The sequence below is a fragment of the Camponotus floridanus genome, unplaced genomic scaffold, assembly GCF_003227725.1.
Source record: "Camponotus floridanus strain SB8 unplaced genomic scaffold, Cflo_v7.5 scaffold156, whole genome shotgun sequence".
NCBI classification, from domain to species: domain Eukaryota; kingdom Metazoa; phylum Arthropoda; class Insecta; order Hymenoptera; family Formicidae; genus Camponotus; species Camponotus floridanus.
The window spans coordinates 221684-241609 of NW_020229277.1; the positions used below are offsets into that span (position 1 = coordinate 221684).

General features: G+C 34.3%; 2 protein-coding genes across 5 annotated transcripts in view; one reads left to right on the top strand and one right to left on the bottom strand.

Annotated features, from left to right (window-relative positions):
- The window catches only part of LOC105254154, a 72058-nt gene extending 54363 nt beyond the window's left edge, over positions 1-17695 (bottom strand). Inside the window, exon 1 of the mRNA XM_025406820.1 lies at positions 16948-17695. The gene's annotated coding sequence lies outside the window, so the exon portion shown is untranslated. The remainder of the gene's footprint in view (positions 1-16947) is intronic.
- Positions 1-19926, top strand: part of LOC105249744 (Down syndrome cell adhesion molecule-like protein Dscam2) — a 161438-nt gene that overhangs the window by 23740 nt on the left and 117772 nt on the right. Inside the window, exons 1-2 of one of the 4 annotated variants that reach the window (XM_025406818.1) lie at positions 17792-17972; positions 19448-19575. The exons of 2 other annotated variants lie outside the window; for them this stretch is intronic. The gene's annotated coding sequence lies outside the window, so the exon portion shown is untranslated. Of the gene's footprint in view, positions 1-17791; positions 17973-19447; positions 19576-19926 lie in introns of those variants that run through there. One more of the 4 variants, XM_025406819.1, reaches the window with a different exon arrangement.

Genomic DNA, 19926 nt, shown 5'->3' on the forward strand with positions numbered 1-19926 from the left:
TCGGTTTTAAATCGCTCGAGTTGCCGGGCTCGATGCCCGGATTTAATGAATCCTCGAAATGAGAGCGGCGGGAGGACCGTGTAATAGCTCTCGCGATGATAATTAACGTGGAATCTCGTGTTGCGCGAGATAGGCTCGACGTTATACACAGTGTAACTTATATAATTCGCGTTATTAATCGATCAAAGTAGCCCGAATAAAATTGTACTCGCATTAATCTACGAAGCGCGCGTCTTGTAAAACAGGAGGAAAGAAAAAATTAATGCCATTGACATGATCCCACCGTTGTAACGATACGAACCTCACCCGGGGATCGCGCGATTCTCGTACGATGGCGTACGTGACGCAACTATTTCAGGTCACACGTAGAATTTAACAATGTTATGTAACAGCGCACCGCTTACCGCGTCAGATGTAACCCGCACATACGGTTGCTCTCGCGCGGAAAACGCGTCGTTCTATTACAAGCGTGCTCCCGTTCTACAATTCAGATGTATGAATTCGCAATGCGCTTTTTACATTTCGTAACAAACGATTTGACCAATTTATTATTACATTCACAAAAGTTTTTTTTCCTCTCTCTCTCTCTCTCTCGTCAGAACGAGAGAGGAAAACAAAGAGGAAGAGATAAACGAAGCAGCATGAAAAAAAATTAGATAAATAGTGCGAATCTCAAGATGCATTTATTTATGAAATGTTGTTATTTCATTCTGATTTTGCTCGTTAAGCGCAATTATAAATGACACGACATAGAAATTAATATGGAAATTATTATGGAGTGACAAGAGGCACAATTTGCGATAGAATAAAAATTTCTAAGATGTTTTATTAAAAAAAAAAAAAAAAATAGAAAAATTGAATAATCTGTATCTATGTTTACAGCGCGTATTTAAAATTTCATTATAATATTCTATGTCTAATATTCTATTACATCTATTTTAAACTAAAATTCCATAAAAATCCATAAATATCCGTAATTATTTAGTATCAATACATTGATAAATGTTTCATTGCGCCGCAACTGGGAATGATTACATCGGGATGCGAATCGCCGCAGTTTCGCGAAAACCTTGCTTTATACAGACTAATCGTACTTTTTATTCGATTTTTGCAGAGTCTCGTTTTACAGGCGCCGCAGCCGTATTCGTTACTTTCCGAACACAATCCTGGTTCGTTTTTCTCCCTCTCTTTCGACGCGAGAGAGGTTACGAATCCTCTCGTTTTACGGGGGGGCCTCGAGGTGTCCCGGGGTGTCCGATTGATTTCCTGCCACTTCGCAGCCTCGCTTGCTCGACTCGACGTCGAACTCGGCTCGAAACCGCGTGACGAAACCGTGAGCCACCGCGTGGCGTGGAATCCGCTTAAATTATTGCCCCGCCGGCAGTTTCGTTTATTCCGGGATCCATTATCCCGCTATAGAGCAGCGGGGCAACTTTCGGGCGCAATTTGTATCCCCGGCTCTCGCCCGCGCGCTTTGTAATCGAGAGAGTTTCACCCCGTCGCGCTCACGCCCACCCATCCCCGACGCTCGCCCAACTTTGGTCATTAATAACTTTCCTTTTCGTCGAATTTCCCGATCGTTAAACCGGGACATCCGTTCGGGCGCTTCGTCGATCATCGTGCCGTTCTCGACAAGTTACGCGTCCCCGGGATCCAAGACGACGATGCGTCAACGCGCTTTCTGATTGTTACTCGCTACTTCTAAATCAGATAAAGTCGGACAGTTTTCTTATAATCTTGCCAAGATAGTCGATAGTTGACAGAACTATATCGTGTCTTTTTTTATAGTATTCTGATAATGGTGTTAAATAATGTGAAGAATTGGAGAAAAAAAGAGGTGTAAATTAAATATAATATTTATAATCAAATATTATATTTAATTTACACCTCTTTTCTTCTCCAATTCTTCACATATTATAATATATAATATTGTACATAAATATATAATAAATAACACACGCAATTATATCTATCTTTAAAAAGTTATCCTCGAAAATTTATTTTTTCGGTGAAATTGACTGTTTGAACTTTCTAATTAATCGCAGCGCGTTGCAATTATGTCAGGGAAAATGGCAGTCGGTTGCATCGGGCTGGCATTTTTGCGCCCGGGCTTTGCAATACAATGTTCCCCATGCGCAACGCTCTTCGGCCTCTGGTAACGTTCCTGTCACTCGTAACAGCGCGCTCGAGTTTATTTATTGCGCTCCTATAAACGTCCCGCGCGGCATTAAACCCCCAATAAATTCAGCGTGTTTCAACGAATGATGATCCAACGTCGCGTTCGACAGGGTCACAGATGTCCATGTAGTACGTTGTAACGCGCCGATATTCGTTAAATTTCCTGCCTATTGGCAGCTACCAAATCCGACGTTTTATTTCACAGTATTAAATGTGGATTTAAGTATCAAGGTTCGGAAAATCCGAAAAAATAACTTAGAGACAGTAGTGTATGTGAAAAAGAAAGAAAGAGAGGAAAATATTGTCGCAGAAATATGAAACTCTAGAGAAAAAAATTTCCATTAAATTATTTGATGTCAAATTTAATAGCTGTAATGTGAAGTGTGATGCAATAATTTCGTAACTGAAAGTAAATGTTTTATATTGCAAATAAATTTAATTTTTTGTAGATTGAAATAAATTTTTTTATAAAATTATTAGAGAAATATAAAAGAGATAATATCTTCTATATTTAATAGAACATATTTTAAAATTACGTAAGATTCATATTTTTTTATGATTAATCGTACATCTGCGATAAAGTTTTTCTTCAAATTAAATTTAAATAATATATAGCTATAAAAATATAATATTTTATTCGTATTCTTTCTAATTTTATATCTTAATCAAATTTACGATCTTTTTTAATTTTCTTTTCCGACTTATTTAATGAAATTATTCTCTAAGCTATATTATAAATAATTTTTATAACTTTTAATCAATAATAAGATACAGCAGTCTTTTCAAAATTCCACAGAGTACGATAATTCGTACATATATATATTTATACCTTGTTCTGATTACATTGATTATTCTAACGAGATAGCACAGCAAATAATCATTCCATGTTTTAAATCTTATGGTGCTTCTTTAGACTATTGCATCGTTTCGTGGTCGCAAAAGTTCATGAATCGGCGTCTCAGATTCGTGTTGGTCGAGTCGCGAAGTTTATCTTTCAGTATCGTCTTTGTCAATCTCGCTCGCTGAGTCTGTTCGCTACATCTTTTCATTTTGTGCACGTATGCGTGAAACGTACCATCGTGTGAAGAATATGAAAAACAAGAGATGACAAGAGATGATTTTCATCAGGGGGGGGAAGGAGGAGAAGGGAGGAGAAGAGCGGACAGACGAGAAAAGTGTTGGAGAGTGGTTGGCAACCGTTTGGATGAACGGCGCGTGAGCCATCTCCGAGGAAAGAATAATAGGAAAAACGAGAAAGCGACAGATAGAAAACGGAAAGACAAGAGACAGAGAAAGTGCGGAGTGATTTGGAAGATAGTTGTGGCCTGGCCAAAAAGGGGGATGGGTGAGAAATGGCTTAAAGTGAGAAAGAGGAACGAACGAGACTGAAAAAGACGGGGTGAAAAAGACGAGAAGGAAAACGCTCGGCGGGTGTTAGGTGGTGACTCGAGCCAGGGTTGGAAGCGAGCAGGCGGAGGTGGTGAAAACTGGGTGAGATCCCCCCAGAGAGGGAGGAGGGAGGGGGGGCAAGTACGAGACCGCTTTCTTAAAGATGCGATTCGGGGCGCACTTGTTGCGTTGCGAGAGAAGGAGGGTCGTAGAGAAAGTCGAGGATTGGAAAGAAACGACTATCGTGGGGCGGCATGAAACTCGTCGAGGGTGGAATGGGAAGTGAGGGAAAAGACACCGGCATGAAAGAGAGAAAGAGAGAGAGGGAGAGAGAAAAGTAGTAAGACGAATCGAATTGATTCTCTTTCACGGGTGTCCCGGCGTTACTTTTCTTTATTGCTGCTCAACCGCCGACCGGATAGCGGCTCCCCGCGTTATTTATTTATCGGCCATCGTTTATACGTTGAACCAGTCTGATCCACGCGCGTAAAGAACATTACGTTCTACTTCGGCATTCGGCACTTACTCACATCGTTTCAGTCTCGCTTCTTCCTTCTGGTCGTTTTGAGATAGAGGAGAGAGAGCACTCCTCCTGATGCCAAGCAGAGTGTCCGTATCGGCACCTTCGATACCACAGAGATGAATTGGGAGGAGACTTATTGGGATTCCCCTCAGCATACTACAGTCCCGATCGATGTCCAAACGAGCAATAACGATTCGCCCGGCATCGTGGAATATTGTTCGGAATATAACAAGGATGCGGGGGTTTCTTTGCTGGCGTTTAGACTTTCAACCAGTTGCGTTTTAACGCTTGAAAATCGTCAACTTTGATCAGCATTCAGTATTTTTTTTATTTCTTTTATTTCTTTGTTTAGAATTAATATATTCAGATGAAAAATGAATTTGTTTTAATATATAATTAAATGACACTGATAATATTATTTCTAGATCGCGATTTTTCACTGACTTAGGTTTATTGAATATTTTATTTCTGAATATCAATTATACTTGAAAAATAATAGCGCATAATACAATAGCAAATAAATTAAGTAAAAAAATACAAAATATAAATCAGTGGAGTACGTAAAAGTTACGTTTAAATTTTTGATAGGGACATTAATAATATGCAAAAGCAAAAATTGGTCTATTTCTTTTGCAACATTGATATTTAATTTTTTGCAAAATGTTTAAACAGAATATTTGTAAATATAGTTTACGGATAATAGGTTAATATCTAATAATTATTATTAGATATTAAAGTTCAACTTTTCTTTTCTTCTCTTTCTTTTGCTACTTAAGCATGCAGTACTGATTAGTTAACATAACGAATTAAAGACTTTATGTGAGCAATTATTTCAATGTTTCTATGGTTGGTGATGATAATAGATTTTTATATCGATATGTATTTTTATTATACTTTTTATCGAATAAAAAATTAAAGTTTTCTGAAATTTTTATATCATACTCATATTATAACATGAAAATAATATAAAAATTTGGGAATGATCGAAAAATAGTTTCATAAGAGATTTATCAAATTTATTCTACTCTACTTTAATGATATTAAAAATATACAAAGTATCTAATATTTATATTATACGTCTGGACAAGTCGCATTGACAATCCATTTTTCTCTAACGGAAATTTTATCAATTATCGTAATACTAATTGTCAATATCTACAAATCAATATCTGTCACTAAAATATTAAATACTTTATTTGCTAAAATATTTAATATAAAAAAATAAATGTTTTATCTTTTCAAATAGTGCGCTCGCGTATATAAAATAGCCGAATAAATATAATAAAAGTATATTTAAAAAAACATATGGTAGCTAAAAATTACAAACGAGATGTATCGAGTAAAATTGTTCGAAGTAAATAATCCCAAGGTAAGAAAGCGTAATGCGCGACGATGGCTTTAAGGTGTTAAAATGAATCGACCAGCTTTTTTAGCCGACTAGAGAGATCCGTGCTTTCAACGTTATTAATCGCACAGTGGAATTGAGAGGGCAGTTACCCGCGATGGTAGCGGTCCATTGAACCTTCGGCTCGAGAGAATTCACCACGTTACTTATTTATCAACACGTATGTGTCTCTTTGTGTGGCCATGTACGTGTATGCACCCTCACCTCTCGCGTTTAAAGAACCGCATCGACCACCGGCCTCGTGGGAAAAAGGCACTTTCCACGCGGCCAAGATAGAATCAGGGAGTCACGGCGATTGGATTGGAGCCTCGGCGAAAAACTTATTGGGATTCCTTGCGGATATAAAGGCTCCATGGAAATCCACCGGTCGAAGAGAAACGAGGATTACGGGAGATTGATCGATAGCATGCGCCCGATATTAACCCTGGCCCTCGAAATTATTCGTTCCATCCGACCACGCGAGTCTACAGTCGACGATATTATCCGCGTCCCGGATATTAATTTCACGCAATGTCGCACCGCGTGCGCGCGCGTAATTACGGAAGAGAAATCGCGAATGTAGCTGACTAAACTGGCGCGATAGCATCTTTCGCGGGAGGTGAAAATAATAAATTAGGTCGTTGAATATATCGCGCCAGTGATTTTCCGGCTAATGTATCGTTTTCCTCCTTTTTCCCTCGACGTTTAATTAATATTGAATAATATTCGAACTATTACGGAATGCATTGTACGTCTCATATAAATAGATATTATTTTAATTAACATTGCGTCAATTATCGCAATTGCGCTGTGCAACCTAAATAACCCAATTATATTATCATTTTATTTCTCTGATTCGATAAGAAATTTTATTGGCCCTTTTTTATTATCTTGAGCATTAAAGATATGAGAGCTTGGATGAAAGTAATTATTTTCAATAGAGAGGTGGAATTATCTCGTAATAAAAAAAGAACAAGATATGATTCGTTCGTACATAATAAAACTCGATGACTACAAGAGAAAACAAAATAAAAAAAAAAAGAGAAAAAATCGAACGCAATGACGAAAGGGCGGTGACATTTTGGAAACGACAGTCGTGATTTCCGTTCGACCAACGCGTGATCGGGATCGACGTTCATCCCGGGAGAAGGTAATCTATCTGATAGCGAAGCCCGCGCGCTATAAATATCGCGGCGAAGCGCAGAGCGCCTCGATTTTCCTTCGCGTAAATATGCGGACGCCCGCGCGAGAAATCTCACCCCGTGCAAGAGCGTTTCTCCCGGGTTTTTACTCACTCCGCCCTCCGTCGTTTCTTTTGCTCCCACTTCGCAACACCGTCTAGCCGCAAGCTCTTTACTCGCAAATGTAATAGCGCCTTCGTATCTGTTATCGAACGAGCGCTTACGCCCCCGCGTCGGACCCTCGTTATCATGCGTAAGGTAAAGTCTCGTAAGGTAAATTATATTTTCCACTTCGGAGCGGAGTAGGGTCTCGTAAATTTTCCAACGACTTGAATACATATGCCATCGGATATATCTTGATGTAAGTGTGCTTTCTATATGCGTATACAGGGTGTTGTAACTTCTGTATGCGTATACAGGGTGTTGTAACTTGTGGCACAAATGGAATTCATGAAAAAATAAGTCGAGGAGAGGGAAATTTTTTCATCCGCGAATTATTCAAAGAGCGAAACAAGGCACGATGCTTTTCAATCGTACATGGTTGTATGATGTTACGAGTGTTGAATATTATAAGAGAAAAAAAAACACACGGTCTAGCGTTTGAATATTTTTATAAAAAGCAGGCTCAAAAGTATCCTTACGAAATTTAACGTAAAGAGCGCGCGTGCAGTATTTTTCAAATTGATAAAATAAAATTCCTATAAAATAAACATTTTATTTTATTGTGTATTCCACGAATTTGCGATATTTTTGTAATGTTTATACAATTGCAAATGCGTATATGTAGAGATAATGCACAGCGAAATCTATTGAATCCGGACATGATTAAATATATGCAAAATATTCAAAACTGTGTTTTTTTTTCTAAAACAAAACCTCTCGTATGAAAAAATTTTATTCCATATTCCCGATTAATTGTTTTATCTAAAATCATATCTATCCCAGTTGTACCATCAGTTACGAGACCATACATTTTATTAAAGACAATTTACAGGAAATAAATTGATGACATATACGTATATAAAAAATATGTACTTTCCTACGTAGCCGCGAGATTTATTTCACTTTACATGATCGGCGATTTTATTCGAACGCGGGGGATGCATTTCGCGATTTTATATCGCAGCGCGGATATCATTTGCTTGAATTTTACGATACGCAGAAATACCTGAAGCACCCCTTATGCAAAGGCGCAAAAATTATTGCCTTTACATCTTTAACGTAAAGCGACGTACGATGCAGGAGCGCACTTGCGGGTTAACGGAGTTATCGGCAATTTCGCGACGCCCTATAGCGAGAGCTGCGGCTTCATCCATAATACGGTGGCGGACGCGTCGTAAATTAGGATGACGCGGAGCTTGCGCACTACGTACGTTACTACAGGAGAGAAATCCGCGGTGACACTTTATTGATTTCAAGATTATCGCGGTCCTCCGCCGTGCCACACGACCTTCGATGTCGATGAGAGGAAGGAGAAGGAGGGCGATTCGTGGAAGAGAGGGTGAGCGAGGGAGGACGCGACACGGTGAATGAGGATATTGTATCCCGCGACTTCGTAATTGCGACACCCCGTCTTCTCTCCCTCCCGCCCCTCCTTTTCGCGACGTCTGCAGGGATTTCCATTTTCGCGCGAGGAACGTCAATCGCGACCAATCGCGAGATGTATTATCTGTCGCCAAAGTTTCCCCGGCTCCGCGAACGCGAGATCGTTTCGTGCATCCCTCGATCCCACGTCGATTGCATATTCTTTACGATTCAATTCCGACGGATGCGTCTCTATAGCACGATGGAATTAACTGAGAATTTCTAATGTTTCTGAAAAAGGAAGCGTCACACACATTTTTTAAGTTATTAAATTTCTCTTTCTATTTTTAGTTCGAATAAACTTTGCCAAATGAAAAACATCAAGTGTCAAATAACACTGAATTTTTAGATTACATAAATTTTTACATTGAAACATTACTACGTTAAAATTATGAAATTATAAAGAAAAAATATATGTGTCATAAATTAGCATACCTGAATATCGCAATCCTTTTATCTCGCGTTGCTTGCATAGTTTTTTTTAAATTACTCATTTTTATTCACAATTCTTAAAGCATAATAAATAAAACAAATAAATGTAAAATTTTTATTCAGATGCAGTTTTTTATAAAAAATAGTAATCATATTTATTTTTGCCATCGAGTTTCAAACGAGAAATTGTTTATTTTTTCATTCAATTCATTATATCCGAATCAATAATAACCATTAATTTGGGTATATACTAATATATGTTAATTGACGTTGAAAAATGAGTGCGTTCTGCAATAGAATAAATCTCCCCTGCAAACGTTGGCTGGTGCTCTCCGATATCAATGCATCGCTTCCGCCATCAAAGCTAATAATGTTTGCAAACTCATACACAAAAAGAAAGATTAATATTCCGAATCCATTCTTTGTCCACCTCGATTGTTGTTATTACAAATTGCGCAACTGTTTATTCATTCGAAATGCAAAAGCCTACGAAACGTATCACTGCATCGGACACGGTTGCATTGCAAATATACTACAATTTCCTTTGTACGAATCACCAGAAAGTTCTCTCATGCTCCGAGAAAACAAGATAAGAGTATAAAGAATGTAAAGTGCAGCGACAAAACAGTTTATATTAATAGATGGTAGCGAATTTATTCAACGACAGAGCTGTACGAGATTTTGCAATTTCACCAATATTCGATTTTATGATACGTAAACAGTTTCAAATATATCCTCGAAATAACCGATCATAATAATTCTCTCCATTTTCAATTTTCAAATTTATTCTTATCGCAATCTGCAAATCAATTTATTAAGATTATCGATCCGTTCATTTGTCGAAATTATTTTCGTGGCACCTCGTGGCTTTAATTTTCGTTACGAATTTTTATACCTCACATCTACACCACCGTACCTCGATCCATCACGTATAAACAAAGCCGATCCATTATTCGGTGATTTCTCGCAATAACGGACGCGCTATCCTGCTTTATCTGAATCCCTTCCTGTCAAACTTTCATAAAAGAATTCAAATTAGCCGACCGCGCTGGAATTTAACTATCCGCGATTCGACGGGATTGGCTGATGAAATTTTCGCACCGGAGTATTGAACCCACACTCGTTTCCTTCCGACCGTGTGCCTTATTTTTATACTATCGATCTAGACTACTTTGACGTTGGATCTTGCATTATTCAGCGACTCCTTCTCGGCTTACTTCATTCTCGTCGTACACACGGGACGTTAAACACATGAGATGTATGTACTTTCGCGTTAATTCTGGGCAGGCACACTGCCATTCGCCTATTTGTGCCACCGACACAAACGTCTAAAGAAGAGAAAGAGAGAGAGAGAGAGAGATTCGATAGAGAAGAGAGATGCTCGATATTAATTATTTCAGTAAATTGCATCCCTTTTCAGAGGAGGTCGATCTTTCCGCGGATAATCGGGCAAATGGAATTTCCAATGTCCCTCACTTTTCGCAAAATTACAGAGACTATTTTTCCCTTATATGCAACTTCTATTAATCTTGATTTCGCGAAAATAAACTTGTTAGGAGTTCATATTCTCAATGAAAAGGAAACAACAGGATTTTCAAATTAGAAAAAAGATACTTTCCTTTCTTCTTCTCCATTTAATCTACTCTCTCTGACTGCATTATTTGTTGCAACACAAAAAGTAAAGATGATAATTGAATTACAAAATACATTAAGCATATTGTCCTTTTTTCTCGTTTCAATTCCGTTAATTGTCATTCGATTGTATAAATTTACGAATGAATTTATTGGACTGCATAATTAAATTATTTTGATTGCTTCAATACAATATAATAATTTTCGAATATACAACGTAATGTCTCTCGACGAGAAATATTGTGAAGAAAAATTATAGTAATATAAGATATTTTTTAATGATTTTATTCTATATAATTAATGTAACGCGGCGAGATAATGAAAATTATCAAATATATAAATTACGAATGACTTTCTTATATTGTATATATGTATATACATATATGTATATATATATGTATATATGTATATATGTATTTATGTATATATGCATATGTATTCAAAAAATATAAGTAGAGTATACTTAGGATGACGATGAAATGTATGCTTGCACATGACACGTGCTTGTGCGTTTCTTCTCGCGTAAAACGTGAGTAAACATATCACGTATGCGACATATGCCCCTGACGGCTGATAAACATATCACGCCACTAAATTATCTAGATTGCAGTAATGTTAACATTTATACCTGCTTGTCAGACTCGAAATATTCCCTCTTGTGACATATGTCTTGAAAGTACATTTCTTAAAAGGTTTAAAAACATCTCCATTGAGAGATTAAAATTGTTAACATATGAATCATTTTTTTTTACTTTTCGATAAATTCTATTGTTTAAATATTTAAATTACATTTAAAAAATAATATCAATTATGAAAAATTCTTCTCTTTATATCTATTGACGCGTCGTTTCCCGCAAGAATTTTTTAAAAACGTATTTTTCGAAAAATCTCAGGTTATAGAAGAACGAATTGATTATTACCTTTTGATAATGATCAGCTGATCTCTATCTAATTATCTTATTAATTGACTATTTCCATTTATATAATATAAATTTGGTTTTTTGTTTGATAAATATACGATTATTATGCGACATAAGGCGAAAAATAGTTATGATATATTAATGAATTTCAGTGTCTTTCGAATTAAGCATGACTTATTATATATTTCTATAATGCAGTAAAAATATTTTCCAGTGTGAAAAGACAAGACTCGCAACTTTAGAAAGTCGTACAACTTCGCTCCTTTGTCTCTATCAAATACACGTCATTGTTGTCTGCTATATCGTCGGATGCATCAATATTAATTAGCGTCGACTCTGATTAATTAAATTTAAGCTCGCTGTCGCTGCTGCGAATAGATTCACGTTAAAGGAAGTAATAGAGAATTTCTAAATCAACAGTATCGATGCACACGTAAAAAAAAAATATAAAAATATATATACAAAAATACAGAATATTTTTAATCGACTTTTTTATAAATTTTTTAAAAGTTAAGAGATGAAAAATTATTTTTAAAAACATTTTATTAATAATGACATATTAATAATATCAAAAAATAGAACAAGAAAATTATTAATACGAAGAATAGTAATTTTTCTCGAAATTTTTCGTATACTATATATACATTATATTTAAAATATATATTAATAATTATTATAATTTTTAATTTTTGATCAGATTTTTCACAAAGCTCAGTTCAATTTTGTATTTTATTATTAAATTTAAATTACATTTCTATTCTTTTTTTTCGAAAATGAAAGTAGCAGTGCATCTCTTATACTTTCCCTCGAAATGTGTGTTACTCGCACAAGTTGATAATTTATTTCTCTGGACGAACAGATAGATAAACAAATTTTCGAGGGTGTCTTCCGACCATATCAGGACGATATGAAAAACGTACTAGTACGAAAAAAGGAATTTCTTTGTGATCTTTACGCCGACTATGCCGGTCCAGCGACCTCCAAGCGTCGTAGACGACACTTAACGAAAGCGTCGCTGAAAGAGGCGACGATAAACGGCCTGGCGGCCGTATTTTCCTCGGCTAGAGGTAAAATCCGAGAGAGCTGACCCTTTTTTTTACCACTCGTATCTACGTTTCTTCTTTCCTTATTTAAAGGAGCCCGCAATAGATCCTATGGGATCAAAGGAAGCTGAGAGTTTGCTCTCGCGCTTAGTATAAGAATACCCGCACCAACGATTTGTATAGAGAAAGACCGTTATTTTTCCACATACCGTGTCGCTTTTCCCGACTTTTGTTCTTTACAATAATTTATACTATATTTTTATTAATTGCTTTATCTTTCTCGGACAATTATTATAAATACGCTCAATATATCGTTGAAAAGTATAAAATCATGGAAATTCATATTTTCAATACGTATATTGCGTCATCAAACAAATATCCGCTTTTCGCTGTTTTGTATTTTTTTTAATGAAAAAAATGAATATTTTTACGCAACTATAATATAAATAATTGTTTCTATTCGACAGCATAAATATTGGATTATTTCTGCGCGTTCGAGCTACGTTTTTCGCAATTGCAAACGGTGCAATTTCAGAGCGAGCACTTCAGCAAATTGCAAAATATATGCATAATTTCGTAGACAAATACAATGCAAGTGTAAGGGACTCGGCGTATTTTTAACTTCCACGCGAAAACTCGAGATCGAATAATTGTTGCATTCGCGGTTAAATCGCAAGATCGACGAATTTCCTTGTCGAGGATCAGAGAGAGCGAGGATCAGAGAGAAAGAATAAAGAGGGAAATATCAAGAAACTGTCACGACGCGTGTGGCACGATGTGCCGCTTTAAACTTTTAGGAGGGATGTTTTCTCTTTAGTGAGGTATCGCGCGCGCGCGCGGCCGAGATTTCCGGGCGTGAAAATTTACATAAACGTGGCGCTCAATTTAGCGCCTGCTGGTGGAAACGGATGAAAAATAATAACCACGGAGTTCTATCCGACGCACAATGCACGTTACGAGGAGTACGACGGTATTTTCATTTTTTTTTAAGTCCCCGAATCGTATCGCGACGTCAAAAATCCCTTTATTATCCCTTTATTAAATCATCACAAGAGCAAAAACTGAATGAAATTTTAAATTCCTTCGCAACTTTGCTTATTTTTGAAGCTTGAAATAATTTTTTCCGTACCTTGTTTTATAAAAATAAGAAACAGTAAATAAAAGCGCACAAAGTCAACACGTTTACAATATTCGATAACGCTTGAAACTTTAGTCATATATGCGTTATAGAAAAGAGTACAAAACTTTTCAACATCTCTCTTGTTATGTTCCTCATTACATTTTTACTGAAAACATTTTTCATCCAATATATAGACATTCGATGCAAACATTATCTTTGAAGAGCAAAATTTATTTACTTTGTAATGAAATGGCTCTTACGATAATGTGATCGCGAGGTAGAAAAATAAAATGCAACGAGGGAAAAAGTAGAACAGCAATATTATGATCAATTCAAGTCGCTCGATATATAGATGTTAATTCACAATAACTATCGCTTCAATTACCGTGCCGATCATGCTACATTGTACAGAGTATCGAAGATATTCCGCCGCGAATAATTTCTCATCGTATTGTTTGCGACGCGAAATTATTGGAAACGTGCTGAAGTATACACGACTGTGCCATTAAGCCTTCGTGACAAAACAAAGACGATTGTAGCGAGCTGCATCGTATGATGAATGAATTACGCGTTCAGTGACGTATATGGGACATATTGGATACATTAATTAATAATTCCTTTCTGTTCCAATTATTTCACATATCCGTAGCGCATGAGATCGGTTTCTCTCTTTCAATTTTATATTTTTAATTTATGAAACATTTTGTAGATAATTTATACGATTACTCAGAAAATAGCAATTGTATCATAAATAATTATATGCTCTAATGTGAACTTTTTATCACGATCCAATTTCGTAAAAAAAATTATATTCTATATATATCATGATACAAATATTATTTTCATTTTGTAAATTAATTTTCTTTAATTTTGAATCTATAACAATTAAAATGATAAATATTATATAAAAAATATATAAATACATTATTATAAATTTGTATCATAATTTATTATTATATATTATATATTATTTATATAAACTATTTTATATAATATATATCTTATTTATTATATGAATAAAAAATTTATAAATTTATTATTTATCATGAATAAAAATCATATTGGTTTTTCGCACAAGCGTCGAGCTTTGGAAACTTAGAGAAATTCTACCGGGCGTAAAATCGTCGCTGAAAAATCCGCGACATCGACAATCGTCGAAAAGTCGTCGTCCTAAATTCCCGAGTTACGATTTCTCGAAACGAGACTGGCAGAAAATCGAGTTATACACAAGGTTCAGGGCATGGCTGGTGGAGAGTCAAAAACTTCTCGGCGTCGACGTCGTCGTCGTCGTCGTCACGACGTTATTCACCCCCGGATGTTGTCATCTCGGAATCTTCGCTGCCCGAGTTTCGGCTTGTGGCACGTTCCGCATGTAAGGACTGCTCGCGTACGTGTCTTCCTTAACTGCGTCGTGTGCACGGCGCGTTTGCGGCATGCTCGTTAACTATTAGTTAAAGCTATTGTGACCGAATGCAGCGAGACGACCGACGACTGTCTGTCGGCGCCCCAGAGTCGCATCCGATGATGTCTGGATGCGCCGCGACATCGAAGACGAGACGATTGTGGTCGGTTTCTTTTAACAGGTAACTTTACCGCGCGCGATCGGTATTATTAAATCTTCACAATTCCGTATCTCTTCGTAAAAGATTTTAATCTCACACAATTCCATATTATTGTAAAGTTTTTAAAATTCTATATTGTTTCCATATTTTTAGAATTCTATATTTTTATAAAAATTTGTAAAGATTAAATTATATAATTTAAAATTATATTAATTTATAAAATTTATAAAGATGGGGAATTAAGATGAAAATCTTTTATTAAAGTATGAAATTTTGAAGATAAATTTTTAAAAAGTATAGAATTTTAGAAAATATGAAAAAAATATAGAATTTTATAGATGAATTTTTGCAATAATACATATCTCGATATGAAAATTTTTTAATCAGTGATATATAACATATTTCGTCATGATATGTTGCACAGAAGAAAGTAATGTATATTAAATAACAATCGATACAAAAATAATGCCAAAAATTGATTGAAAAATTTAACATCTATTTATTTATCTTTAAATTTCCTTGAAAAATTTTAATTCTTTATGAAATTTATTTATATATCATGATACAAAGACACTTAAATCTGTGCTACATCACTTCCTTATAGTATTGATTTAAATAGAATAGTGCATATTAAATAATGAACAATCGATAAAAAAACAAATTAATTAGAAAACAATACAGAAAAAATATATCTCTAGATTTTCAAGATATTAAATAAAATGAGATGATACTTTTAAAAATGAAATGTGATAATAGAAATAATATAAATCTCGCATTTTTCCGGTCCACCATGTATTAAATAATGCAACGCGTTTGTTGAAAAGCGAAACGAAAGTGAAATTATAATCTCGTAAGACTGTTTAATTTTGTATCGTTTAAATTCAATACGGAGATTTTAACTCGTTACTTTTTCTTTCGCGCTGTTTTAAAAGTTTTTTAATTGAATATCTACTATGTTCATCCATGATTCGATATAAACTCTTTCTCTCTCCATCTCTCTCTTCCATAGACGAGTTACATTTTATCAAGAACAAACTTTCTAGTTTTATGTCGCATAAAATTAAAATACCGCTTCGACACTTATCGAAAGTTTCGCAATATTGATTACAACCATCTATTGAAAATCTGAAATCCATCGTCCTTTTTTTTTTTAAGAGAATTCTCTTTAATAGATATGCGTTTAAGCTTATTTAAACATATACATATAAGATATATATTTAAAAAATATATATATTTAATTGATATATATTTTAAAAATCTATCAGCTGACTCCTACATTCAATAATTTCTCAAATATATTCCAAAATAAAATCTGAAATCCATCGTCTTTTTTTTCTTAAGAGAATTCTCTTTAATAAATCTGCGTTTAAACTTATTTAAACACATATGTAATATATATTTAAAAATCAGCTGACTCCTACATTTAATAATTTCTCAAATATATTCCAAAATAAAATCTGAAATCCATCGTCCTTTTTTTCTTAAGAGAATTCTCTTTAATAAATATGCGTTTCAACTCATTTAAACACATATGTAATATATATTTAAAAATCTGTCAGCTGACTCCTACATGTAATAATTTTTCAAATATATCCCAAAATAAAATTCAGCTGACTCCTACATTTAATAATTTCTCAAATATATTCCAAAATAAAATCTGAAATCCATCGTCCTTTTTTTTTCTTAAGAGAATTTTCTTTAATAAATTACATATGCGTTTCAACTCATTTAAACACATATGTAATATATATTTAAAAATCTGTCAGCTGACTCCTACATGTAATAATTTTTCAAATATATCCCAAAATAAAATTCAGCTGACTCTTACATTTAATAATTTCTCAAATATATTCCAAAATAAAATTCAGCTGACTCCTACATTTAATAATTTCTCAAATATATTCCAAAATAAAATTCAATCTTATAAATATTATAAGAGTATAAACGCAAACTTATTAATGATACAAATAACAAATAAAATCAATTTTAAATTACTTACCTTATGGTTGTCTATCATTGCCTTCGATTCTCGGTGTCCGATGCATTCCTGGACCTCCTCCTCCTTCTCCTCCTTCTCTTCTTCCTCCTCGTTCATCCTTGTGTTGTGGCACTTACACAATATCACTCACGAAAACGGTTAATTCGCGCGATATTTGTACGACACTCCCGATTATAAAACGCGTATTTTATTATATTATGATGAATTAACTGCCTAAATTTACACGACCGAATGTGATCGAATATATTCCGCGGAAATATTGCCTCTGTTTTTAATAAACAACATACGTTTGCACTTTGAAACAATTCTATCTTGCATCGTAACGCGTATTATATATACGAATGAAAAGTATATTAGTTAAAAATATCCTCGCGAACAGTCTAATATTCAAATATATGATTGGATTTGTTTTCTCACAACAGACTTCAGTCAAATAAGTCTTGCGAAGTGTGCATTTGAACGGATTACAATACGCAAATTTTATATTACGATACGCAAATACCGGCTCACCTATTCTAACCTAACCTACCCTATCCGTTCACTGATACGCATATTATTCTCTCGATATCATGATTATCGGCACACACTATACTTCAACTGATAAAGAGAGTTTACCGATAATTGCGAAAGGTACGAGATAAAGGTACAATTTCATTCTTCAAAAAGTAATTCACGATACGCGGAAAGACTCGCGTTACCTCCTTCGCGCTCGAGTTCCGCGACGAAAATGAATATAGCTACGTCACAACACGCGCGCACAAATATGTGATACGTCACGCGTGCCCTGGGGGGGTACGCGTCGAAGGTCACATACCAGCGTCATTCAGTTCGTTACCGCGACGAATATTTCACGCGCTATAAAATAGATGTGCTGCGAAATATTATATTCTTTCAATGTGTTATATTAATCATTAATCAACGATGTATCAGTGCGACGTGTGTGACTGGCGGTTACTTTGAGATCGATTCTGCGATATATTTAAAACGTTAATCAGTGGAATTGAAAACTATACTTGACTCTCCAGGTATATATAAAGAAATAATTATCACCATAATGTAATTTATAATTCTCCGACTTCGATTCGTCGCGTTATACTTTGAAAAACGATTATTTCATTGTACAATTAACGATTCGTGTGATTGATTAATTCTCGATGAGAGACTCGTATGACAATGATTATCGCTATTTACCAAAGTTTTATATTATTCACTGACTTAAACATCGTTTGTTATTTTCGAATTAAAAGCATATATAATAATATTCGAGTAAATCAAATATTGAAAAACCATAATTATATAACCGTTAGATTAGATTAATTGAATTTAGGTTAATTGATTGAAAGAATAGAATTCCTAACCTTATTTTGCAGTAAAAATATTTTGTAATAACGAAATAAATTCTCTCTGTCGATACGCGTTTACAATGGAGAGTTATATTTCGTTCAATTACTCGAATTGATCGTTAATTATATTAATCGTTATATTATAATTAATCGTTAATTATACTAATTTGAAGAAACTGTTATATTTGGCATCTCCGAATATTGTGAAGATACTGAAATTTTACGATATACATACGTAGCGATTCGGGGGAGGGGGAGTCGCTCTACCATTCTATATAAAAACAACATTCCAAAGAGAAAGACAGAAGAACAACGTGTAGAAACATCTGTGACGTAGCACGCTATTGTTTGCGTCTTATCATGACCGTGTTATTCGTGCGGTGAGTCTCGCGCGTGAAACATCGTTTCAATAACTCTCTGAATACGAATATTATTAAGAGATGCCAGGTGCGATTGTTCGTTAAAATCAGCACAATTAGAGATTATCAATTAACGTGATTAATCGTGTTTGTAAATATGTCGATAGAAAATTTTAATTGTTGTATATTTCGAATTTAACGATAATTATTTCTTTAATATTTCGAAAATATCTCTATTTAAAATTTTCCCTTTTCAAAAATATATAATTGAATACATTTCGATTGAAATATAATTCGCTCACATTCATATCGAATCAAAAGCACGAAGTGATACATCGAATAATTTAAATAATGGAAAACTCTTATTATTTATATAATTAAATTATATTTCATTTATAATATCTTCATTTCGCGCAATTTATGTATATACGGAAATATATCATATATATCGAGTTTCGGTTGTGTATTTTCGAATAATCCAACGCATCTTAATTAATAATTAATTCGACACGCATTGTATCATACAATATTAGATCAAAATCATTGATACCGTTTAACATTTACATCTTGCGTTTAAATCTTTGCTTTTATAATATTGTGTTTGTAATTATTAATTACAATCGTTATTAATTATATAATGTTGAGCGAATTATATATAATTTTCGAATTGTTCTTCCGAAAATGTAATCAAATATACGTCACATGCAATTATAGTAAAATATATGTCACGTGCAATTAAAAAATGTCGGAAGTGCCGTAAAAAATATCGCATGATCGTCGTATTTTATTTTATTTTAGTATATGCGCGATCGTAATTAATTATTTTTTCGCGAGTGAGTGTGAGTGTCATGAAGGAGCAACAAACAAGAGGAGAGGAGGAGCAGCAGGGCCAGGAAAGCATCGGGCTACGGTGGAATAATTGTGTGGTATGTCATTTATAATTTATTTAATTTACCTTTAAAAATAATTGCTCGTTTATCTTTGCGATAGTAATTTATTTTATATCATTGTACAATATAATATAAAATAATGTTTATAAAATATTATATATTCTGGATTTTATTCTAAAGTATATTTAAAATGTTTAATAAAATATTTACAAGAATTATACATATCATATATATCAACTATTAAATATATAAATTATAACTTAAATTGCTGCTTAATTTGGCAAAAAAAGAGGAAAATTAAAAAAAACCGAGGAAGAAAGATAATTCAATCATTTAATTTTAATAAAATATTTGTAATGTTTTCATTACATTTCATAAATAAGTCGC